The sequence below is a fragment of the Salmo salar genome, chromosome ssa09, assembly GCF_905237065.1.
Source record: "Salmo salar chromosome ssa09, Ssal_v3.1, whole genome shotgun sequence".
Lineage (NCBI taxonomy): Eukaryota > Metazoa > Chordata > Actinopteri > Salmoniformes > Salmonidae > Salmo > Salmo salar.
Window position 1 is genome coordinate 149,515,239 of NC_059450.1, and position 23,158 is coordinate 149,538,396.

A 23,158-nucleotide genomic window follows, 5' to 3' on the forward strand; every position below is an offset into this window, starting at 1 on the left:
ATCACACAGAACGATCTGAGCACAGAATACAGAAAACACTATATTGTCATGTTATTGTTTTAGGTGTTCGTGGTCAGAACTGTTGGAGTGTGACTTACCCCCATCAGGGAGTCTGTGCCTTGAAGGGGTCATCAGTGGATATATCCTCCAAGTATGACAGTGGTTATGATACTGTCACATCATCACTCTGGTTTATTCCTAAAAGGAGTGCAACCTGGAAGGATGAGTAGATCCCTGAGGACCTAACCACAGACCCAAGGTATGCAGGTCGCGTGGAGTATGCTGGAGAGAAGGACAGCGGTCGCTCCACCCTGAGAATCACAGATCTGAGAGAGGAGGACTCTGCTGAGTACAAGTTCATTTTCAACACACAAACCTCAGGATGGGGGTACAGCTTCCCTGGAACAACATTGACTGTCACAGGTAACACTGCACTCACAACCTTCAGGTGAATGTGACTCCTGCCTAGTGTTGTAACATTTTGGTAACTTCCCCAAAATTCCCAGGTTTTCCAGAAATCCTGGTTGGAGGATTAATTCCTTCTAATTCTGGGATTATTCTGGAAAACATGGGGATATTAGGAAAGTTACCAGAGTTTTGCAACCCTGTTCCTGCCACAGTGTCAATGTATTAGTTAATATTGATACAATGGCGACTTCGGCAATGTCATTTACAAAATAGCCTCCAACACTCTACTCAGCAAATCGGATGCAGTCTATCACAGTGCAATCCGTTTTGTCACTAAAGCCCCATATACTACCCACCACTGCGACCTGTATGCTCCTAGATTATTGGCCCTTGCTTCATATTATTCTTAAACCCACTGGCACAAGGTCATCTATAAATCTTTGCTAGGTAAAGCACCGCCTTATCTCAGCTCACTGGTCACCATAGCAGCACCCACACGTAGCACGCGCTCCAGCAGGTATATTTCACTGGTCACCCCCAAAGTCAATTCCTCCTTTGGCCGCCTTCCCTTTCAGTTCTCTAATGCCAATGACTGGAGCAGACTGCAAAAATCACTGAAGCTGGAGACTCATATCTCCCTCACTAGCTCTAAGCACCAGCTGTCAGAGCAGCTCACAGATCACTGCACCTGTACATAGCCCATCTGTAGCCCATCCAACTACCTCATCCCTATACTGTTATTTATTTATTTTGCTCCTTTGCACCCCAGTATCTCTACTTGCATTCATCTTCGGCATCTATCACTCCAGTGTTTAACTGCTATATTGTAATTGTTTCGCCACTATGGCCCCTGTTGTTGCCTTACCTTCCTTATCTTACCTCATTTTCCTTACACTGTATATAGACTTTTTCTATTGTGTTATTGACTGTATCATTTGTTTATTTCATTGTAACTCTGGAGTTGTTTGTGTCACACTGCTTTGCTTTATCTTGGCCAGGTCGCAGTGGTAAATGAGAACTTGTTCTCAACTAGCCTACCTGGTTAAATAAAGGTTAAATAAAAAATAAAATAAAAAAATGAGAACCATCTGTGTAGGAAAGTCTTTGTTTATTGTAATAGAGATCAGGTGAATCAGGGTTTTAACCTGTTGGGGCTACAGGTTAGCAATGAACCCCGAGTCGGGATTGCTAACAAGGCTGGAAATTCAAAACATCAAAAATCGAATAATTTCAATTTCTCTCAAACAATCAACTATTTTTTACAATTTAAATGATAAACATCTCCTTAATCTAACACGCGTTGTTCGATTTTCAAAGGGCTTTACGGCAAAAAGCATAAAGTTAGATTATGTTAGGACAGTACATAGCCACAAAAGTACAAACATCACATTTCAATTCCAAGGTCAGGCGTCACCAAAAGCAGAAACCAGCTAGAATTATGCACTAACTTTTGTCAATCTTCATCAGATGACACTCCTAGGACATTATGTTACCTGGCCATGCATTACAGTTCATATTTATATCCAAAAACAGCATTTTACAGTAGTGTGAAATTCAGATTTTTTCTTCTCTGAAATGCTTCAAATTGAACATAACAAAATTACTATTAAAGAAAACATTGGTAAATTATAATATTGTCATTCAAAGAATAATATATATCATCTCGTAATTGCTACGAAAGCCCAGATCTCAAAATAACTTTGCTGGGAAATCACATTTTGCAATAAACCGGTGCTATGCTAAGAACAACAGGCTATGCTATACAGTTAGCATCATCTAAAATCGATATAAGTAACATTGTAAATATCCCCTTACCTTTGATTATCTACATCCAGAAGGCAGGCATCCCAGGTCGGAAGGCATCCCAGGTCGGAACAAATGTAGTTTCTTTTGACAAAGTTCATAATTTATGTCCAAATAACACCAAGTACTTAGCGTTCATTATGCTCCCACAAAACGTGGTGGGAGTGTAAATCACGCCGAAACGCTAAAAAACCTAGTAAATAATCTATTTACGTCCGTTCAAACATGTCAAATGTTGTTTTAGCATTAATCTTTGGTCCATTTTTAACGTTAAACACATCAGTAATATTTTCACACAACCTATCCTATGTCTAGATAAACAATGAAGACAAACTCACGCTTCTCAGATTTATGCGCCGGCGCAAAAAAAATGAAGTGATGACATATCTTCTTAGTTTTTTATTTGCTCTCTGTTATTTATCATAGACCTTCAAACAACTTTATAAAGATCGTTGACATCTAGTGGAAGCCGTAGGTGTTGCGAAATGAATCCTTTCTCACTATGGTATCTATAAAACAATGACACTAAATAGTACAGTCACAAAATTCACATTTTTTTAAATCTATTTTTCACAGGTTTTGCCTGCAATATGAGTTTTGTTATACTTACAGACACCATTCAAACTGTTTTAGAAAATTCAAAGTGTTTCGAATGTGTTAATAATATGCATATATCCTGTCTTATGATAATGCAGTAAGTCATGTTTTTTAATGTCTTTAAATTTATTTGGGTTACTAAAGTGGTTAGATTATATAACATATAATATACTTATGGGTGCTACTGGAGCAGCCTCCACATCCGCAAACAAGCAGCAATCTGAAGTGGCCTGGGTGGATCAAGTACCAAACCTAAAGCCAGTCAGCAGTGAGGATACAGGCAGATACTCCTGTGCTGTAGAAAACCATGAGGATCTCCACTCTCCTGAAGAGACTCTTACTGTCACCTGTGGGATGTGGGATATAATTCTAGAACTACACACTGAGTATACAAAACATTAAGAACACCTGCTTTTTCCCTGACATAGACCAGGGTTCCACAACTGGCGGACCACGTGTCATGTTTCCTTAAGGGCGAGAAAAGGGCAGAATCAAAACAGAGACTGAGGTCGATTGGTGCCGAAGTTTTATTTATCACCGGCAAAGGTGGTCAAAAGGCACACCCTGTGCGCACAACACCCAAAAAGGGAGAATAGGTTTCCAAGAATGATAACGCACAGGGCGCAGCCCGGCAATACAATAATAATTAGTTCCACGCTGAAAATCAAAAGCAGCTTTAACCTCTCTGGGCTAGGTGGGACGCCCACCTACTCAACAGCCAGTGTAATCCCGTCGCGCGATATTCAAATACCTTAGAAATGCTTTTACTTCAATTTCTCAAACATATTACTATTTTACACCATTTTAAAGACAAGACTCTCGTTAACATTAGATTATGTCAGCAGAGTACATAGCCAGAAATAATCAGACACCCATTTTTCAAGCTAGCTTATAATGTCACATAAACCCAAACCACAACTAAATGCAGCACTAACCTAGGACATTAACCTCTATGGGACCGGCGGGACGAATTCGTCCCACCTACGTAACAGCCACTGCCATCCTGTGGCGCGATTTTCAAAATCTTCAAAATCATATTACTTCAATTTCTCCAAACATATGACTATTTTACAGCCATTTAAAAATGACTCTCGTTAATCTAACCACACTGTCCGATTTCAAAAGGCTTTAGCAAAAAGCAAAACATTAGATTATCTGTCAGCAGAGTACCAAGCCAGAAATAATCAGACACCCAATTTTCAAGCCAGCATATAATGTCACCCAAAACCCAGAGAAGACAACTAAATGCAGCACTCACCTTTGATGATCTTCATCAGATGACAACCCTAGGACATTATGTTATACAATACATGCATGTTTTGTTCAATCAAATTCATATTTATATCAAAAACCAGCTTTTTACATTAGCATGTAGCGTTCAAGAACTAGCATACCCCGCCAAACTTATGAAGTCGCTAACATTTTACTAAATTACTCACGATAAACGTTCACAAAAAGCACTTAACAATTATTTTAAAATTATAGATACAGACCTCCTCTATGCACTCGATATGTCCGATTTAAAATAGCTTTTGGGTGGCTTACATTTTGCAATATTATTCTAAGTACATAGCCCAGGCATCACGGGCTGCAGCTATTTGAACACCCGGCAAGTTTAAGCACTCACCATAATCATATTTACTATTATAAAAAATGTCATTACCTTTTGTTGTCTTCGTCAGAATGCACACCCAGGACGTCTACTTCAATAACAAATGTTGGTTTTGGTCCAAAATAATCCATCGTTATATTCGAATAGCGAGCGTTTTGTTCGTGCGTTCCAGACACTATCCGAAATAGTAAAGAAGTGTGCGGCGGCAGCGCAATTCCTGACAATAAAATTCAAAGTATTCCATTGCCGTACGTCGAAGCATGTCAACCGCTGTTTAAAATCAAATTTTACGTCATTTTTCTCGTAGAAAAGCGATAAAATTCCGACAGAATCTCCTTTTACGGCAAACAGAGGAAAAAATCCCAAGGCGGGGCGGTCGGGGTCACGCGCATAAGCTGAGTGTCTCTTGATGGGCCCACTTGAGAAGAGCGATAATGTGTTTCAGCCTGGGGCTGGAATGACGACGACATTCTCTTTTTCCCGGGCTCTGAGAGCCTGGGCCGACACGTGGGAAGTGTTGCGTTAGGCAGAGATCATAGTAAATGATAGAGATGGCAAGGATTCCAGAAATGGTCAGACAGGCCACTTCCTGTAAAGGAATCTCTCAGGTTTTGACCTGCCATTTTAATTCTACTTTATACTCACAGACACCATTCAAACAGTTTTAGAAAATTTAGGGTGTTTTCTATCCATATGTAATAAGTATATGCATATTCTAGTTACTGGTAGGTGGTAACCAGATTAAATCGGGTATGTTTTTATCCAACCCGTGTCAATGCTGCCCCCTAGCCCTAACAAGGTTAAGTTATACAATACATGCATGTTTTGTTCAATCAAGTTCATATTTATATCAAAAACCAGCTTTTTACATTAGCATGTTACTAGCATGTGACTAGCATTCCCACCGAACACTTTGGGTGAATTTACTAAATTACCTCACGATAAACGTTCACAGAAAACATAACAATTGTTTAAAATTATAGATACAGAACTCCTTTATGCAATCGCTATGTCCGATTTTAAAATAGCTTTTCGGTGAAAGCACATTTTGCAATATTCTGAGTAGATAGCCCGGCATCACAGGGCTAGCTATTTAGACACCCAGCAAGTTTAGCACTCACCAAAGTCAGATTTTCTATAAGAACATTTTTATTACCATTGCTGTCTTCGTCAGAATGCACTCCCAGGACTTCTACTTCAATAACAAATGTTGGTTTGGTCCAAAATAATACATCGTTATATCCAAATATGACATTTTGTTCGTGCGTTCAAGACACTATCGAAAGGGTAAATAAGGGTGGTGAGCATGGGCGCGGGTGGTAAAAAATCGAAATGTTCATTACCGTACTTTGAAGCATGTCAACGCTGTTTAAAATCAATTTTTGTACCATTTTCTCTTAAAAAGCGATAATATTCAGAGCAGGAATCTGCATTTAGGTAAACAGAGGAAAGAAAGCCAACGACCGGTCAACTCGAAGAACATGGCAAAGCCCACAGTACTCTGATAGGCCACTTGCCAAAGCTAGCGATAAAGTGTTTCAGCCCAGAGCCTGCCTCGATATCGTTCAGCTTTTTCCCGGGCTCTGAGAGCCTATGGGAGCAATAGGAAGTGTCACGTTATTGCAAGATCCTCAGTCTTCAAATAAAAGAGCCAAGATAAAACACAACTTGTCAGACAGGCCACTTCCTGCATGGAATCTTCTCAAGGAGTTTTAATAGAAGCCATTTGAGTTCTGTTATGCTCACAGACACCATTCAAACAGTTTTAGAAACTTTAGGGTGTTTTCTGTACAAAGCCAATAATTATATGCATATTCTAGTTACTGGGCAGGTTAGTAACCAGATTAAATCGGGTACGTTTTTTTTTATCCAGCCGTGTGTCAATACTGCCCCTGGCCTAACAGGTTAACCCATACGGCATGGCCGAGGTACTCATAATGGCCAGATGTGGTACTAAATTTCCACTCGTCTCCATCTCAGATACGCACCAGGTTATTCGCGCTCCTGAGATCTGGATTTGGTGAAGAAGCGTGCCCCATGAATGACTCCACTGCCGTAGCAATGAGAGGTAGCGGGTAACTGAAACCCACGTGATAAATTTAGACCTCTATAGTCAATGCCTGGCGCCCAGACCTCCCTCCTTCTTCTTCACAAAAAAACGAGACGGGTGACTTGGATGGCCGAATGTCCCTGCTCAAAGACTCAGTGGCGTATGTCTCCATAGCCACTGTCTCCTCCTGAGACAGAGGATACCCAGTGACTCCTAGGAAGGAACGCGTCAGCCTGGAGGTTTGCTCGCACAATCTGCGTCGTGGGGGGTGGTGAGTCGCCTTCGTTTTACTAAAGGCGATAGCAAATCAGCATATTCAGAGGGAATGTGCACGGTGGAACGGTCTGGACTTTCCACCGTGGTCGCACTAATGAAACTCCTATACACCTACCTGAGCACTCCCTCGTGACCCCTTAAGAGCCCTCTGCCTCCATGAAATCTGGGGGTTGTGAGTGACTACAGCCAGGGGGACTCCCAGTACCACGGAAACGCCTTGGAGTCAATGAGAATAGGCTGATACGTTATACATGGCCCCCACGTCACCATAACCAGTGGCACACTTGGCCGGACCCTAGCGGTTGACTATCTAGTGCGTGCACAAGGAAGGGGTGGTTCAGCTGAACCAGGGAATTCCTAACCTCTTGGCCCCACGGTCCATAAAACTCCCAGCTGCACCTGAATCGACTAGTGCCTTATACTGGAAGTGAGGGAAAATTGGGAAAACAAACTGGGGGTAGATGTGAGTCGACAGGGGGCTCTGGGTGTGGCTGGTGCTGACTCACCTGGGGGTCGATGGGTGCTCTGCCTGCCGTCGAACTCCCGGGTGGACCCCTCCAGCACTGTCCGCGAGTGTGTCCTCTTCGCCCACAGTGGAGTGGGGGAGGCCCTCCCTATGGTCCTCCTGCAAGCAGCTCCTCCTATCTCCATGGGCAGTGGAGCAGGAGGGCTGGGAGGTGGAACAGAACAGGCCCCGACTTGAACGTCCCGAGCAGCCAGCAGGTTGTCCAGCCTGATGGATACATCCACCAGCTGGTCTAGGGTGATGGTGTTGTCCCTACAAGCCAGCTCCCGGCAGGACATCCTCCCCGGAATTCCATCGATAGTGATCTATCAGGGCCCGCTCATTCCCCACCGATCCAGCGGCGACAGTCCACGGAACTCAGGGACAAGTCCTGAGCGCTCCTCGTCTCCTGTCTCAAGTGAAATAACCGCTCACCCGCCGCTTGCCCTCCGAGGATGATCGATACCGCCGAGGCGATGGGTGAACTCGGGTAGTGCCCCAGCCGGAAGTCTGGGCCATCCCAGACCCGCGTTGGCCCATTCAGGGCTCTACCCGTAAGACACGAGATAAGGGTCGCTCACTTTCTCTTCGTCGGAGGGAGAGGCGGGCCCATTCGCCAGGTATAGTTCTATCTGGAGCAAACCCCTTACACCCTGCAGCCGTCCCATCGAATTCCCTCAGAGGCGTAATCCAGTTCCGCTTGAGCCCGCTTCAGTGGGTGTCGGTAGGGAGCGGCGGCTGAGGAACCGTAGCTGGTCTGGTGGGGAAGCACCTCTCTCCCAGCTCTCCAACCGGGCACAGCACCTGGTCCATAGCCGAGCCCAGGCGGTGGAGAGGCTGGCGTGTTGTGACACCTGCTCGGCCATGGGCGGCGCTTCTGCTCCTGCTGACTCCATCGTTGTGGTGCGGGATTCTGTCACGTTTCCTTAAGGGCAGGGAAAAAGGGGCAGAGTCAAGAGCAGGAGACTGAGGTCCAGTAGTGCCGAAGTTTTATTGTCACCGTAACAAAGGTGGTCAAAAGGCACAGGGTGCGCACAACACCCAAAAAGGGAGAATAGGTTTTCAAGAACGATAACGCACGGGGCACAGCCCGGCAATACAATAATCATTTGTTGCACGCTGAAAATCAAAAGCAGCGTTAACTACTAACTGCCTGTCGACATACAAACAATCCCGCACGAATACAGAACACAAAGGAACAAACTAAATACCCCCCCACTAATGACAGACAAGGAACAGGTGTGAACCTTGACAGACAAAACCCAAAGAACACAGAAACATAGATTGATGGCAGCTAGTAGATCGGCAACGACGAGCGACGAGCGCCGTCCGACTGAGGAGGGGCGCCACCTTCTGTGGATACTGTGACACCGTGGGCCGAATTGGACCTGCGGGTGGTTTTATTTGGTACCCTGCAAGTTTTCTGAGCAAGGTAAGAGTACACATTGTTGCATTATACTATGTGTACTCTTACCATTTCTGTCATCCTCTTTACCAGATGGCCCAAAGAACACCTCGGTGTCAGTCAGTCCCTCTGGTGGAATAGTGGAGGGCAGTTCAGTGACTCTGACCTGCAGCAGTGATGCCAACCCACATGTGGACAAATACACCTGGTACAAGAAGAACGTAACCTCACCAAAAGCATCAGGACATAGATACACCATCACCAAGTTCAGCACTGAGGACAGTGGAGAATATTACTGTGTGGTTGAGAATAAATATGGATGTCTCAACTCTTCTTCAGTGTTTTTGGACGTTCAGTGTAAGTACACCTACTCTTCCTCTATTCATTGATAATCACACAGATCAACAACAATAAAGAATCATTAGCGATGTTAGACACTTATTATACCATATGACATAGAATTAGATAAATATTGTTTCATTTTGTTCTTCCCAGGTTTCCCCTATATCTCCATCATGCATTTATTAACTCATGATACTACAGCAGTGTTTCCCTGGTGTCCTCTATGTCATATCTCCACCATGTATTTATAATCTCAAGATACTACAGCAGTGTTTCCCTGGTTTCCACTATATCATATCTCCACCATGTATTTATAATCTCACAATACTACAGCAGTGTTTCCCTGGGTTCCTCTATGTCATATCTCCACCATGCATTTATTATCTCATGATACTACAGCAGTGTTTCCCTGGTTTCCTCTATGTCATATCTCCACCATGTATTTATAATCTCACAATACTACAGCAGTGTTTCCCTGGGTTCCTCTATGTCATATCTCCACCATGTAGTTATAATCTCACAATACTACAGCAGTGTTTCCCTGGGTTCCTCTATGTCATATCTCCACCTTGCATTTATAATCTCATGATACTACAGCAGTGTTTCCCTGGTTTCCTGTGGTGGGGTTGGGGGCTGTCCTGACTGCTGGAGCTCTTCTAGTCACAATCTACTGCTATATGAAGAGGTGATCCAGCCATCTACATATACTGTATTAGTAACATATCAAACTCCACTAGACGTCAGTAGAGAGCAGAACTCACTCTGTCCCTCATTACAGGAGATCCACAGGAGGAAGTGATGCCACAGCAGACACACAGGTAATAATGTCAAAAACCTAAGTTATTTCAATCCCAATTCCACAGACATAAACAGTAAGTGAATGGATTAATGTATTTGTGTTTTATGCAGTATTGAGTGTTTGTGTTTCTGTGTCTCTGCTCCACAGAGGGTCCATCCTGACCCCAACAGTGACATGTACACATCTCTGAACATGAAGACCTGGTCACCAGAGTATGACACCCTGGAAGTAAGTCTCTTATAATGCAGTTTGTGTGGTTTGTAAAGTGCTCATTTAATGTGTCTTCTTTCAGAATGTGAGAGACTTCGCAGTGACACAGCCCCTCAGATAGATACTGAGCTCTCCGATTATGAGAACTTAAGAGAACCACCACAGAACCTGGACTGAAGAGAACCACCACAGAACCTGGACTGAAAAGAACCACAACAGAACCTGGACTGAAGAGAACCACCACAGAACCTGGACTGAAGAGAACCACCACAGAACCTGGACTGAAGAGATCCACAACAGAACCTGGACTGAAGAGCAACAGCATCAAACCAAAGCTAGGCCTCACAATGCTATTCTCTTACTATGATAGTGCTTTCTTATCTAGAAGGTTTAAGACAATGAGCTTTATCTTTTGAGTAAATGCTGGAATTTAGATTGTTCTCCTAATGATAAATACAGTATGTGCACTACCGTTCAAAAGTTTGGGGTCACTTAAAATGTCCTTGTTTTTGAAAGAAAAGCAAAAAAATGTGTCCATTAAAATAGCATCAAATTGATCAGAAATGCAGTGTAGACATTGTTAATGTTGTAAATGACTATTGTAGCTGGAAATGGCAGATGTTTAATGGAATATCTACATAGGCGTACAGAGGCCCATTATCAGCAACCATCACTCCTGTGGCATGTTGTGTTAGCTAATCCAAGTTTATCATTTTAAAAGGTGAATTAATCATTAGAAAACCATATTGCAATTATGTTAGCACAACTGAAAACTGTTGTGCTTGCTGATTAAAGAAGGAATACAACTGGCCTTCTTTAGACTAGTTGAGTAACTGGAGCATCAGTATTTGTGGGTTCGATTACAGGCTCAAAATGTCAACTTATCTGTTTACTATCTATAGATTGTATTGCTTATCTTTTTCATGAGATTTTGCCAATTCCAGATTTTTATAACATATAAAGTATTGGCTTGTCTTAGTGATACAAAAAGGAACAACATTGACAAGAGCTTTTAAATATTTGTAGCTCTCGAGTTGTTCCTGATGTGTTTAAAGATGTTTTACTTTGTATTGCTGTCAGATATTATAGAGTATTTTATATTTTAAATTATGTAATACCATATTGTTCAGTGTCATTGTATTGCTTGTTTTATTATCAAATTATTTATTATTAATAATTACATATTTTAAATACATTGAATACAGTATAAGCACCATGTTGTAAATAAGCTCAAAGGTTGACAATAAATAGACAACAAATAAATTGATTATTTTGGTAATGTACATTGAATCATAACTATATCCATTCAGCTCATTTCTTGTATTTCTGCCTATTGGACACATAATGGTGCCATTGAACCACATAACCATGAGTGGCTAGGCACACACAGACATACACACACACACATGCACATTCATATAAATATACACATGCACACATACATACATGTCTAGACCTTGCCAGATTATTTCCCAGTAGTTCAGACATTGTATGGATGTGTTCTTGTGGATGCCTATGTCTGTGGTATGGGTATGTTGCTCCCTAGACTATTGAAGGAGTACTCTAATGTAAGATGTCAAACAGATTTAGTAAAATTAGTAAAGACCTGGACTATTTCTACTTTGATCATTTCTTGTATTTCTTTGGGAATGGCCGCCTATTGGTGTCTGGGCTCTACCTCTGCCCTTTCAGGCGCTCAGAAATTCCTTTTGGCTCACCCCTATTGTTACAGGGATACTTCCTCAAGGGGAGTGCACTGATGGGGTTAAAGGTCAGTGTCTGTGAAAGTGGAAATTGCTGACAGTCTGTGTGTGTCTGTCTGTCTGTCTGTCTGTCTGTCTGTCTGTCTGTCTGTCTGTCTGTCTGTCTGTCTGTCTGTCTGTCTGTCTGTCTGTCTGTCTGTCTGTCTGTCTGTCTGTCTGTCTGTCTGTCTGTCTGTCTGTCTGTCTCCCCGCCAGAGTATAGACAGGCTTCACTACCAGACCCCACCACAGGGGCATAGTATATACAGACTGCACTACCAGACCCCACCACAGGGGGCATAGTATATACAGACTGCACTGAAAAAACCCCACCACAGGAGGCATAGTATATACAGACTGCACTACCAGACCCCACCACAGGGAGCATAGTATATACAAACTGCACTACCAGACCCCACCACAGGGGGCATAGTATATACAGACTGCACTACCAGACCCCATCAGAGGGAGCATAGCCATTATTACAGGAATTTGATTTCTGTTTTAACCAAAACACTACAACAATAAAGAAATACATGCTGTACATCTAACATTGATTTATTGTGAGGTTTAGCTACAATGTTTCCTGAGGGGAAGGCCTCTCCTCCCCTAAGGATTCCAGTGGTGGACCTCTCCTTCCCTCATGACTCCAGTGGTGGACCTCACCTCCCCTCATGACTCCAGTGCTGGATCTCACCTCCCCTCATGACTTCAGTGGTGGACCTCTTCTCCCCTCATGACTTCAGTGGCGGACCTCTTCTCCCCTCATGACTCCAGTGGTGGAGCTCTCCTCCACTCATGACTCCAGTGGTGGTCCTTTCCTCCCCTCAGAACTCCAGTGGGTGAGTATGTTTAATTCTGGTTATTCCACAGTAGACATTCCTACAGTTATAGGTTCTGTAGGCTGTCTCAAATAGCACCCTGTTCCTATATTCCTTGTATTTTGACTGTGGTCACCTCCCTCCCTTCCTCTCCTCCTTCTACATTCTGTGCTGTTGGTGAGGGGAGATATAATTAGAATGTAGAACTCGGATACTCTCTATGTTCTGTACTATAGATGTGGGGAGATAGAATTAGAATGTAGAACTTTGATACTCTCTATCTCCCCACATCTATAGTAGAAGAACATAGAATTAGTACGTAGAACTTTGATACTCTATGTTCTCTACTATAGATGCGGGGAGATAGAGAATATCAGAGTTCTACATTCTAATTCTTTATTCTGTACTGTATATGAGGGGTGTGGTGGTTAATTTATGTCTTATCAAATGAGGAGAGACAAACTTATCACACGAGTCGGAGTTATACTTAAACTAAATCTTTAATAATAGAGCTTTGCAATATCAATGACTTTCAACGATTCGCCATTTTCTAATGAACGTTGAGAGTGACAACGCATTGGTTACTGAGATCTTTTCTAGCAAAGATCCACCCCCTAGTCGACATAACAAACCACAGATATTAGGAACAGTTCACAAAGTGGGACTTTATAAATGAGAAAGGAGTATCCCGTAGCCAGATAGCATTCACTATAAATTATCGTTCAGTTTGGCCCCTAAGACGAGGTTCTAATCTCGTTCTTGGTACTTCATAGCACAAAAACACCAACTCATCCAATGGCATAACTCAATTGTCAACTCTAGATACTCCCATCTCAAGTAAAACCCCTTCTTGACCCCACTCCTGGACAAGCTCACTGAGGGGAGTGAGCCTCTAGGTCATATACTATCGCAGGTTAAGTGCAACATCATAGAGGACATACAATGGTTCCAGACATTGCCATACACCTCCCCCAATGCCAAAGGAGGAAGTGACTTGCGCACAGACATTGTGGAGACAAGTAATTGGTTCCCCATTAACCTGTTTGGAATAGGGGGCAGTATTTTCACGTCCGGATGAAAAAAACGTACCCGATTTAAACTGGTTACTACTCTTGCCCAGAAATTAGAATATGCATATTATTAGTATATTTGGATGAAAACACTCCAAAGTTTCTAAAACTGTTTGAATGGTGTCTGTGAGTATAACAGAACTCATGGCAGGCAAAAACAGAAAGATTCCAAGCTGGAAGTGGCTTGTCTGCGAATTTCTAGTCCTTCTTTTGCTTCTCTATCGAAACTACAGTATCTGAGCTGTTACGTGGCACTTTCTAAGGCTTCCATTGGCTCTCTAAAGCATTCAGAAAGCGGATTGAGGTGTCTCCTGTCTAAATAAAGAACAAAAAACCCCTCTCTATGGCCAGGGCGTTACAGTACCCCCCCCCAAAGGTGCGGACTCCACGACTGCAAAACCTGACTCTGAAGGGCAGGGTCCGGGTGGGCCTTCTTACAGCGGCGGCTCAGGAGTGCGGGACGTGGCCTCTGCTCCACCCTTGGTGTGGCCCTCTTAGGTGGCGCACCTGGCGCCGAAGGTCTGGTGGGCGACCTGACTGCGCCCGGCTGGCGGGCGCGGTGGTGCGCCCGGCTGGCGGGCGACCCTGGGTGCGCCCGGCTGGCGGGCCGTGATGGGTGCGCCTGGCTGGCGGGCGACCCTGGCTGCGCCCGGCTGAGCTTGGCGATGACTGCGCCCGGCTGGCGGGGCGATAACTAAACCACTCCAGGACCTTAATCTGATTCTTCTTAGAGCCACTCCTTTGTTGCCTTGGCTGTGTGTTCTGGGTCATTGTCGTAGCGAATACCCATCACGACCCATTTCCAATGCCTGGCTGAGGAAGAGTTTCTCACCCAAGATTTGACAGTACATGGCCCCGTCCATCGTCCCTTTGATGCAATTAGTATCATGTACCCTTAGCAGAAATACACCCCTAAAGCATAATGTTTCCACCTCCATGTTTGGCCGGGTGGAGATGGTGTTCTTAGGGTCATAGGCAGCAATCCTCCTCCTCCAAACACGGCCCGAGTTGAGTTGATGTCAAAGAGCTCCATTTTGGTCTCATCTGACCACAACACTTTCACCAGTTGTCCTCTGAGTCATTCAGATGTTCTAAGGCAAACTTCAGACAGGCATATATATGTATTCTTGAGCAGGGGACCTTGCAGGCGCTGCAGGATTTCAGTCCTTCACGGCGTAGTGTGTTACCAATTGTTTTCTTGGTGACTATGGTCCCAGCTGCGCCAGAGATCATTGACAAGATCCTCCCGTGTAGTTCTGGGCTGATTCTTCCGTTCTCGCAGATCATTGCAACTCCATGAGGTGAGATCTTGCATGGAGCTACAGGCAGGATATTGACAGTTCTTTTGTGTTTCTTCCATTTTGGGCAATCGCACCAACTGTTCTCACCTTCTCACCAAGCTGCTTGGTGATGGTCTTGTAGCCCATTCCAGCCTTGTGTTGGTCTTAATCTTGTCCCTGACATCCTTGGAGAGCTCTTTGGTCTTAGCCATGGTGGAGAGTTTGGAATCTGATTGATTGATTGCTTCTGTGGACAGGTGTCTTTTACAGGTAACAAGCTGCGGTTGAGAACTCCCTTTAAGAGTGTGCTTCTAATCTCAGCTCGTTATAAACACCTGGGAGACAATCTTTCTGATTAGGGAGGGGGTCAAGCTTATTTCCCTCATTAAAATGCAAATCAATTCATAACATTTCTGACATGCGTTTTTCTGGATATTTTTGTTGTTATTCTGTCTCTCACTGTTCAAATAAACCTACCATTAAAATTATAGACTGATCCTTTCTTTGTCTGTGGGCAAACGTACAAAATCAGCAGGGGATCAAATACTTTTTTCCCCCCACTGTACCTGGTCTTCAGCTACATGGTCTTTAATAATATATGCCATCTACCAGATATTTGTACCCAAAGTCATACACGAAGTCATTACAGTCATGCATGCATACATTTTTCGTATGGGTAGTCCCAGTGGGAATGGAACTCATGAACCATGCTGTACAGACTGAGCCACGCAGGACTACTCTATTCACACTTAGAGTAGGAGTTCTGATCTAGGGTCAGTTTTGACTATTAAACTATGATAGATATGAATAAATATTAGTAAAGTTATATCTTTAACCTCTTACATCTAGACGTTCTGCTAGCGGAAAACCTGCTCCAATATCCAATGATAGGCGTGGTGCGAATTACAAATTCCTCAAAAATACAAAAACTTCAATTTTTCAAACATATGACTATTTCACAGCATTTTAAAGACAAGACTCTCCTTTATCTAACCACTGTCCGATTTCAAAAAGGCTTTACAACAAAACATTAGATTATGTCGGCAGAGTACCCAGCCAGAAATAATCAGACACCCAATTTTCAAGCTAGCATATAATGTCCTGACCCAAACCACAGCTAAATGCAGCACTAACCTTTGATGATCTTCATCAGATGACACACCTAGGACATTATGTTATACAATACATGCATGTTTTGTTCAATCAAGTTCATATTTATATCAAAAAGCAGCTTTTTACATTAGCATGTGGCGTTCAGAACTAGCATACCCCCGCAAACTTCAAAATTTGCTAACAATTTACTAAATTGCTACGATAAACGTTCACAAAAAGCATAACAATTATTTTAAGAATTATAGATACAGAACTCCTCTATGCACTCGTGTATCCGATTTTAAAATAGCTTTTGGTGAGCTTACATTTTGCAATATTCTAAGTACATAGCTATTGTCACGGGCTATTTATTTGAACACCCGGCAAGTTTAGCCTTCACCAATATCAGATTTACTATTATAAAGTTTGATTACCTTTTGTTGTCTTCGTCAGAATGCACTCCCAGGACTGCTACTTCAATAACAAATGTTGGTTTGGTCCAAAATAATCCATCGTTATATTCGAATAAGCGTTTTGTTCGTTGCGTCCCAGACACTATCGAAATGGTAAATCAGGAGTGCGGCATGGCAAATTCGTGACAAAAAATTCTAAATATTCCATTACGGTACTTCCGAAGCATGTCAACCGCTGTTTAAAATCTAATTTTATGCCCATTTTTTTCGTGCAAAAGCGATAATATTTCGACCGGGAGATCTCGCACCGGCAAACAGAGGAAAAATCACAAAAGGCAGGGCGGCCAGGGCTGCGCCTAAGCCCACAGTCCCTTGATCGGCCACTTGAGCGTTAATGTGTTTCAGCCTGGGGCTGGGATGACGACATTCTGGTTTTTGCCGGGCTCTGAGCGCCCATGGAGAGACGTAGGAAGTGTCCGTTAGAGCAGAGATCCTTTGTAAAAGATAGAGATGGCAAAGAAGTTCAAGAAATGGTCAGACCTAGACCACTTTACTGCAAAGGAATCTCTCAGGTTTTGACCTGCATTTTGAGTTCTGTTATACTCACAGACACCATTTCGACAGTTTTAGAAACTTTGGAGTGTTTTCTATCCAAAGCCAATAATTATATGCATATTCTAGTTGCACTGGGCAGGAGTAGTAACCAGATTAAACGGGTACGTTTTTTATCCAGCCGTGAAAATACTGCCCCTAGCCATAACAGGTTAAGTACATTTATTTTATTTAAAAATATATATTTGTAAAAATATTTTCTAAGTTACAGCAAACCCAGAATCAGATTTTTGACAAAAACCTTGCATTCCATATCTGAAGTACTCAGCCTCGATGTCCAGTTATGTTATATTTCTATATATTTTTTAAATGTGTATCTCATATTTCTGAAAACAAAATATCATTTGACATATTTTTGAATTGCTGCTTGATGTTCCCTGACAGGAAAAATTGTTATTTATATTTTAAACATTTCTATTCTATTCTTCTCTATTCTGTTCTTTTCTATTCTATAACGTAATACGGTACAGTAAGATGATACACAAAATATATGTTTATGTGAGTGCTTGACTTTCCAAGGTTTTATCACAATTATGGCTGTAAGGGGTGCGTACTGGCGGCAGAGAAGTAAGACGCAGGAGAGCAAAAACTGTGTTTCCGACGGCGCAGTTTAATAATAAAAACCACCGGAAAACAGAACAATCAATTAATGGGTACCAAACCGCGCACACCAGACATAACGTGCTGAAAAGCACTTACAATAAACAATTCCGGACAAGGACATGAGGGGAACAGAGGTTAGAGAAATTTACAACATGTAATTGATTGATTTGAAACCAGGTGGCCAGGAGAAGATAAGATAACAAATGGAAAATGAAAAGGTGGATCGGCGATGGCTAGAAGACCGGTGACGTCGACCACCGAACGTCGCCCGAACAAGGAGAGGGACCGACTTCGAAGGAAGTCGTGACAATGGCACCATTTTGTCTCAATGTACAAGGAAGAGTTTTGCTTGATCAATCTTTTCTTATCGCTTTTATATAGGTTTTTTTGTTGTAAAATAAGTGTAATGTAATAAAAAAGATTCAACTTAAAGATTAAACTTCATTGTCATTCGGGGCAGAGTATCTTCAGGGCAGAGAAATTTAGAAGCTTTTCAAAACCACACCTCTTGTACAGTAACTACAACTAAGACATTTACATTGGTTTGCATAGCAGTAGTAGTTTATTCATCATCATCAGGTCTCTACAACACACACTTTCAGAATGAGCAATGCCCAGCACCTAGCAACCAGTTACAGGAAAAATTATTTGTCACAATATGACACAACAATGGGGGTGAGCAGCATAGATGTGCATGTTCCGCTCTCTCATTGGATTGTCTGAATTCACTAGTTGAGTGTCAATCAAGGAAAAAAAAACATTGATGAAAAGATGGCCACAGCACAACATTGATGGCCCCATCCCGTTTCTTCACCCTTCCCGAAGTGTGCACTTCCATACATTTTAGCATAGATTTAGCTAATAAGGATGGAAACTCCAGTCATCCAAATTTCCACACCAATCCCATACTTTTAACCCTCTACAGACTTAGCCTGTCTAAGGAGAGGGGTTTCTACTAAGCTAACATATGGAACATACCAAAGGATAATTTAGCTATTTGATTTGGAATTTTAAGACCCCTTGAAGAAAACATGTATTTGGCCTTACTGCTATTATCCCATACAAACACATGAAATAACATATTCACTACATGGAACAACAAAATCTAAAGGAATTTTACTCTGAAGTGTCTGTCTTATATACGAGAGATATAAATATATTTATATATTTTGTACATGTATTTCACCCCTTACTTTTTGGCACTAAACTGTCTCCATATACTGTAGACTTCCATAATTTTTTAAAACTAGTACTGTGGGACAAACACCGCTCTTGATCTAACACAGCAGATGCAGAAGTGCGACATCGGCGGATGCGGTGGATTGAGACACATCCAATGCAAAAAAACCCAGATATCTCTCTCTTAAACTGCCAGATTTTGACAGGGATTTTTACATTTTATTACGCTAATCCGATTTCTGAGGGTGCGCTGAAATTGACTCTATCCATGACGGGAAGTGTGCACTTGCTTTTTTGTTATTGATCAAAGTGGATAAACTTTTATTTAACTAAACCTTTATGATTGGGACATATTAGTCTCCCTAGGCTGACAGGTTGCCTCCCACAATGTTAACAATGTTCTAGCTGTTTCACTAAGTCTGGGATTTCCTAGATTATTAGAGACACATGAGGACTGGAGGCTGAGCACTGTAGAGATGTCAGTTGTTACATCAGGGCCTGTTTTCATAAAGGGGCTGATTCCGACATAGGAATTTACATCTTTCCTATGCACGCCTTTCCTATTCAAGCCATTCCTACGCACTTCAGTATTTGGTATTCAGACTTAACTTATGCAATTGCATAACACGCTCTGCAGGTGTGGCTACCTTGCTCACTTTGAATAAATGTAATTCAACCGCTGAAACCCTCCCACCTACTGGCCAACAGATTGTCTGGTGGTGTTTTCATTCCATAGGGTTTTCAGTGCATTTATCTGAACCCGTCCCTTTAAGTTTGAATTTTGTTGACAGACGCGAGAGAACGGGTTCAGAATATTATGGATGAATGAAAGAAAAAAATTGCATATATTTAAATTACTTTCTCCATTTCAGCACCAACTGGTAGATTTTTAAATATTACAGTCTTATACACATTAGTCCGAAGGAGCAGACCAAAGTGCAGCGTGGTTGTAGTTCCACATTTTATTTAATCAAGTGAAACTTTACAATACATAAATAACTGAATATATTAAAACTTCTAGGCAAATGACATGAAAAACAAACACTACTCAAAATATAATCTTAAAAAAAACCCAGGAAGAAAAACCCCTACTTAAATATGATCTCCAATTAGAGACAACGAGGACCAGATGCCTCCAATTGGAGATCATTCTAAACTGCTTAACATAGAAATACAAAAAACTAGAACCTAAGAACATAGAAATGAAAACATGCAAAAACACAAAACACCCACTGTCACACCTGAACCTACTCTACCATGAAAATTCATCTTACTATGGTCAGGACATCAACAGTACCTCCCCAAGATTGCAGACTCCGAATGCACCTAAAAACAACAAAAGAAACCACAAAACAAAAGGTAGGGAGGGTGACAATTGTCTGTAGTGGCTCAAATGCAGTCCCACATAACCTCCAGCAGGCGGCGGCTCAGGTTCGGGCGCAAACCCGCTCCACCCACTGATCCTTCTGCTTTAGTACCACCGGACTGTGGATCGTCATCGAAAGAACTGTAGAGCATCACTGGAGACTCTGGGCTGCAGGCCGTCGCTGGAGACTCTGGGCTGCAGGCCGCCGCTGGAGACTCTGTGCTATGATTCATCACTACAGGTTCCGCGCCATGGATCATCATTGGAGCTTTTGTGCCATGGATCATCACTGGGAGGCTCCGGGCCATGGATTATCACTGGAAAACTTTATGCCATGGATCATCTCTACAGGCTCAGGCCATGGATCATCCCTACAGGCTTCTTGCCATGGATTATCCCTACAGACTCCGGGCCATGGATTATCACTGGAGGCTTCGTGCCATGGATCATCCCTACCGGCTCTGGGCCATGGATCATCACTGGAGGCTTCGTGCCATGGATCATCCCTAGAGGCTTCAGACCATAGATCACTGGAGGCTTCTTTCGTGGAGCTGGAATAGGTCTCACCGGACTAGAAACGTTGCTGAGAGTTCTGGACTAGGGAACGTGGCTACAGGCGGGTCGGAGCAGGCACAGGGTATACTGGGCCGTGGAGGCGCACTAGAGGTCTGGGAGCTTATGGCTGGCACAGCCCGTCCTGGCTGGATAACCTTCGTAGCCCGACAAGTGCGAGGCGTTGTGACAGGTCGCACAGGTTTGTGTTGGCGAACTGGGGGTACCGTGCGTAGATCTGGCGCAGGGCTGGGCCTACGATAAGTCCGCGACATCCCGAGAGTTCTCCGTGGGAGGGAAAGTGATGGTGCTCGTGCCCACAGCTGAACACAGCTTGCTGGCACAGTGGAGGGCCTACGAGGTAATGAGTCTCACCGGTCAATTACCTCATCAAATAGCCCGACAGGAGGAAGAAGGTCCAACGCTATCACATAAACCTGTTGAAGAAGTACCATGGAAGAGAGGAGGAGGTGGCTTTGATGACCATGGAGGGCCAAGGAAAAGAAGAGGTTCTACCACGAATTAGCCAGGGCCAAACTCTCCTGCCGGAACAGTCGAGACAGCTAGACAAGCTGATTATGAACTTCGGCCGGGTTTTCTCTCCATTCCCAGGACAAACAGATGTCTTGTTCCACCATATCCACACTGAACCACGGCAAGAAGGTGCATATCCGTCCTTACCAGGATTCCTGAGGCCCGCCCAGTCATCGCCAGAAACGAGGTAAAGGAGATACTGAGGATGGGTGTGATCGAGCCGTGTCGGCAGTGGAGTGGTCCAGTCCCATAGTCCTGGTCCCCAAACCCGATGGTAGTAGCAGGACTCTGCAACAACTTTAGGGCGTGAATGCAATCTCATTTGATGCGTATCCCATGCCCGATGGATGAACTCTTGGAGCGCTTGGAAAGGCCAAGTTCATCACCAGCCTGGATTTGACGAAGGGATATTGGCAAGTGCCGGTGGCTCCCAGAGGACCGCACAAAGACTGCCTTCGCCACACCGGAGGGCTTTTTCAGTATGTGGTATGCCCTTCCGGACTGCATGTTGCTGCTGCAGCCACCAACGCCTCATGGATGCCATTCTACGGCCCCATCAAAAATGCGCAGCGGCGTACACATAGACGATATGGTCATCCACAGCCCGAGACTGCGATAGTCACCTCCTACACGACTACGGGCGGTGCTCGCAGATCTGGAAGCCACGGTTGCCAATCAAAAAATGCTGCCTGGGTCTGTCCGAAGCGGAATACCTGGGGTACAGCGTGGGGAATGGGAAAATACGCCCACAGGCAGAAGACCAGGGCAATTCGGGACTGGCCTCGACCCCAGACCAAGCAGGACAGTCGGGCCTTCTTAGGGATAACGGGATATTATCGCCCCGATTTATCCCTGGATATGCAACCATTGCCAACCCCTCACAAACCTCATCAAGAAAAACTTGCCAAACCGGGTAGAGTGGAAAGATGAGAGGCGGAAGGAGCCTTTCAATTGCTAAAGGGCCTGTGTTCTGATCCCGTCCTACAGGCTCCAGACACACAAAATTTCATTGTACAGGTAAGAGACGCCTCGAGTCACGGGGCTCGAGCCGTACTAGCTCAGGAGGTGAAGGCGAAGCAGAGAAGCCGATTCTCTTTATAGAGTAAAGCTCAGCGATCGGGAACAGAGATATGCTACCGTAGAAAGAGGCCCTAGCCATTAAGTGGGCCCTCGATTATCTTCGGTACTACCTACTAGGTCGGAGGTTTGCATTGAATTACGGGACCATGCGCCCCTCACACATTGGATGGCTGGTAGAGAAACAATAACAACAGAATAGCCGGATGGTTTCATGGATTTATAATCTCAAGATCCTGCAGAAGTGTTTCCCTGGTTTCCTCTATGTCATCTCTCCACCATGCATTTATAATCTCATGATACTACAGCAGTGTTTCCCTGGTTTCCTCTATGTCATATCTCCATCATGGATTTATAATCTCAAGATCCTGCAGAAGTGTTTCCCTGGTTTCCTCTATGTCATCTCTCCACCATGCATTTATAATCTCATGATACTACAGCAGTGTTTCCCTGGTTTCCTCTATGTCATATCTCCATCATGGATTTATAATCTCAAGATCCTGCAGAAGTGTTTCCCTGGTTTCCTCTATGTCATCTCTCCATCATGCATTTATAATCTCATGATACTACAACAGTGTTTCCTAGTTTCCTCTATGTCATATCTCCACCATGCATTTATAATCTCATGATACTGCAGCAGTGTTTCCCTGGTTTCCTCTATGTCATCTCTCCACCATGCATTTATAATCTCATGATACTCAGCAGTGTTTCCCTGGATTCCTCTATGTCATATCTACACCATGCATTTATAAACTCATGACCCTGCAGCAGTGTTTCCCTGGGTTCCTGTGGTGCTGTCCTGACTGCTGG

At 43.5% G+C, this 23,158-nt stretch overlaps 1 long non-coding RNA gene across 1 annotated transcript; it reads left to right on the plus strand.

Moving 5' to 3' along the window:
- The first annotated feature begins 30 nt into the window (after positions 1-30).
- Positions 31-10,625, plus strand: LOC106605914 (uncharacterized). The gene is made up of 4 exons (XR_006771228.1): positions 31-423; positions 8,750-9,683; positions 9,777-9,816; positions 9,945-10,625. It is a non-coding gene; the product is annotated as an uncharacterized lncRNA (long non-coding RNA).
- Positions 10,626-23,158: the final 12,533 nt, after the last annotated feature.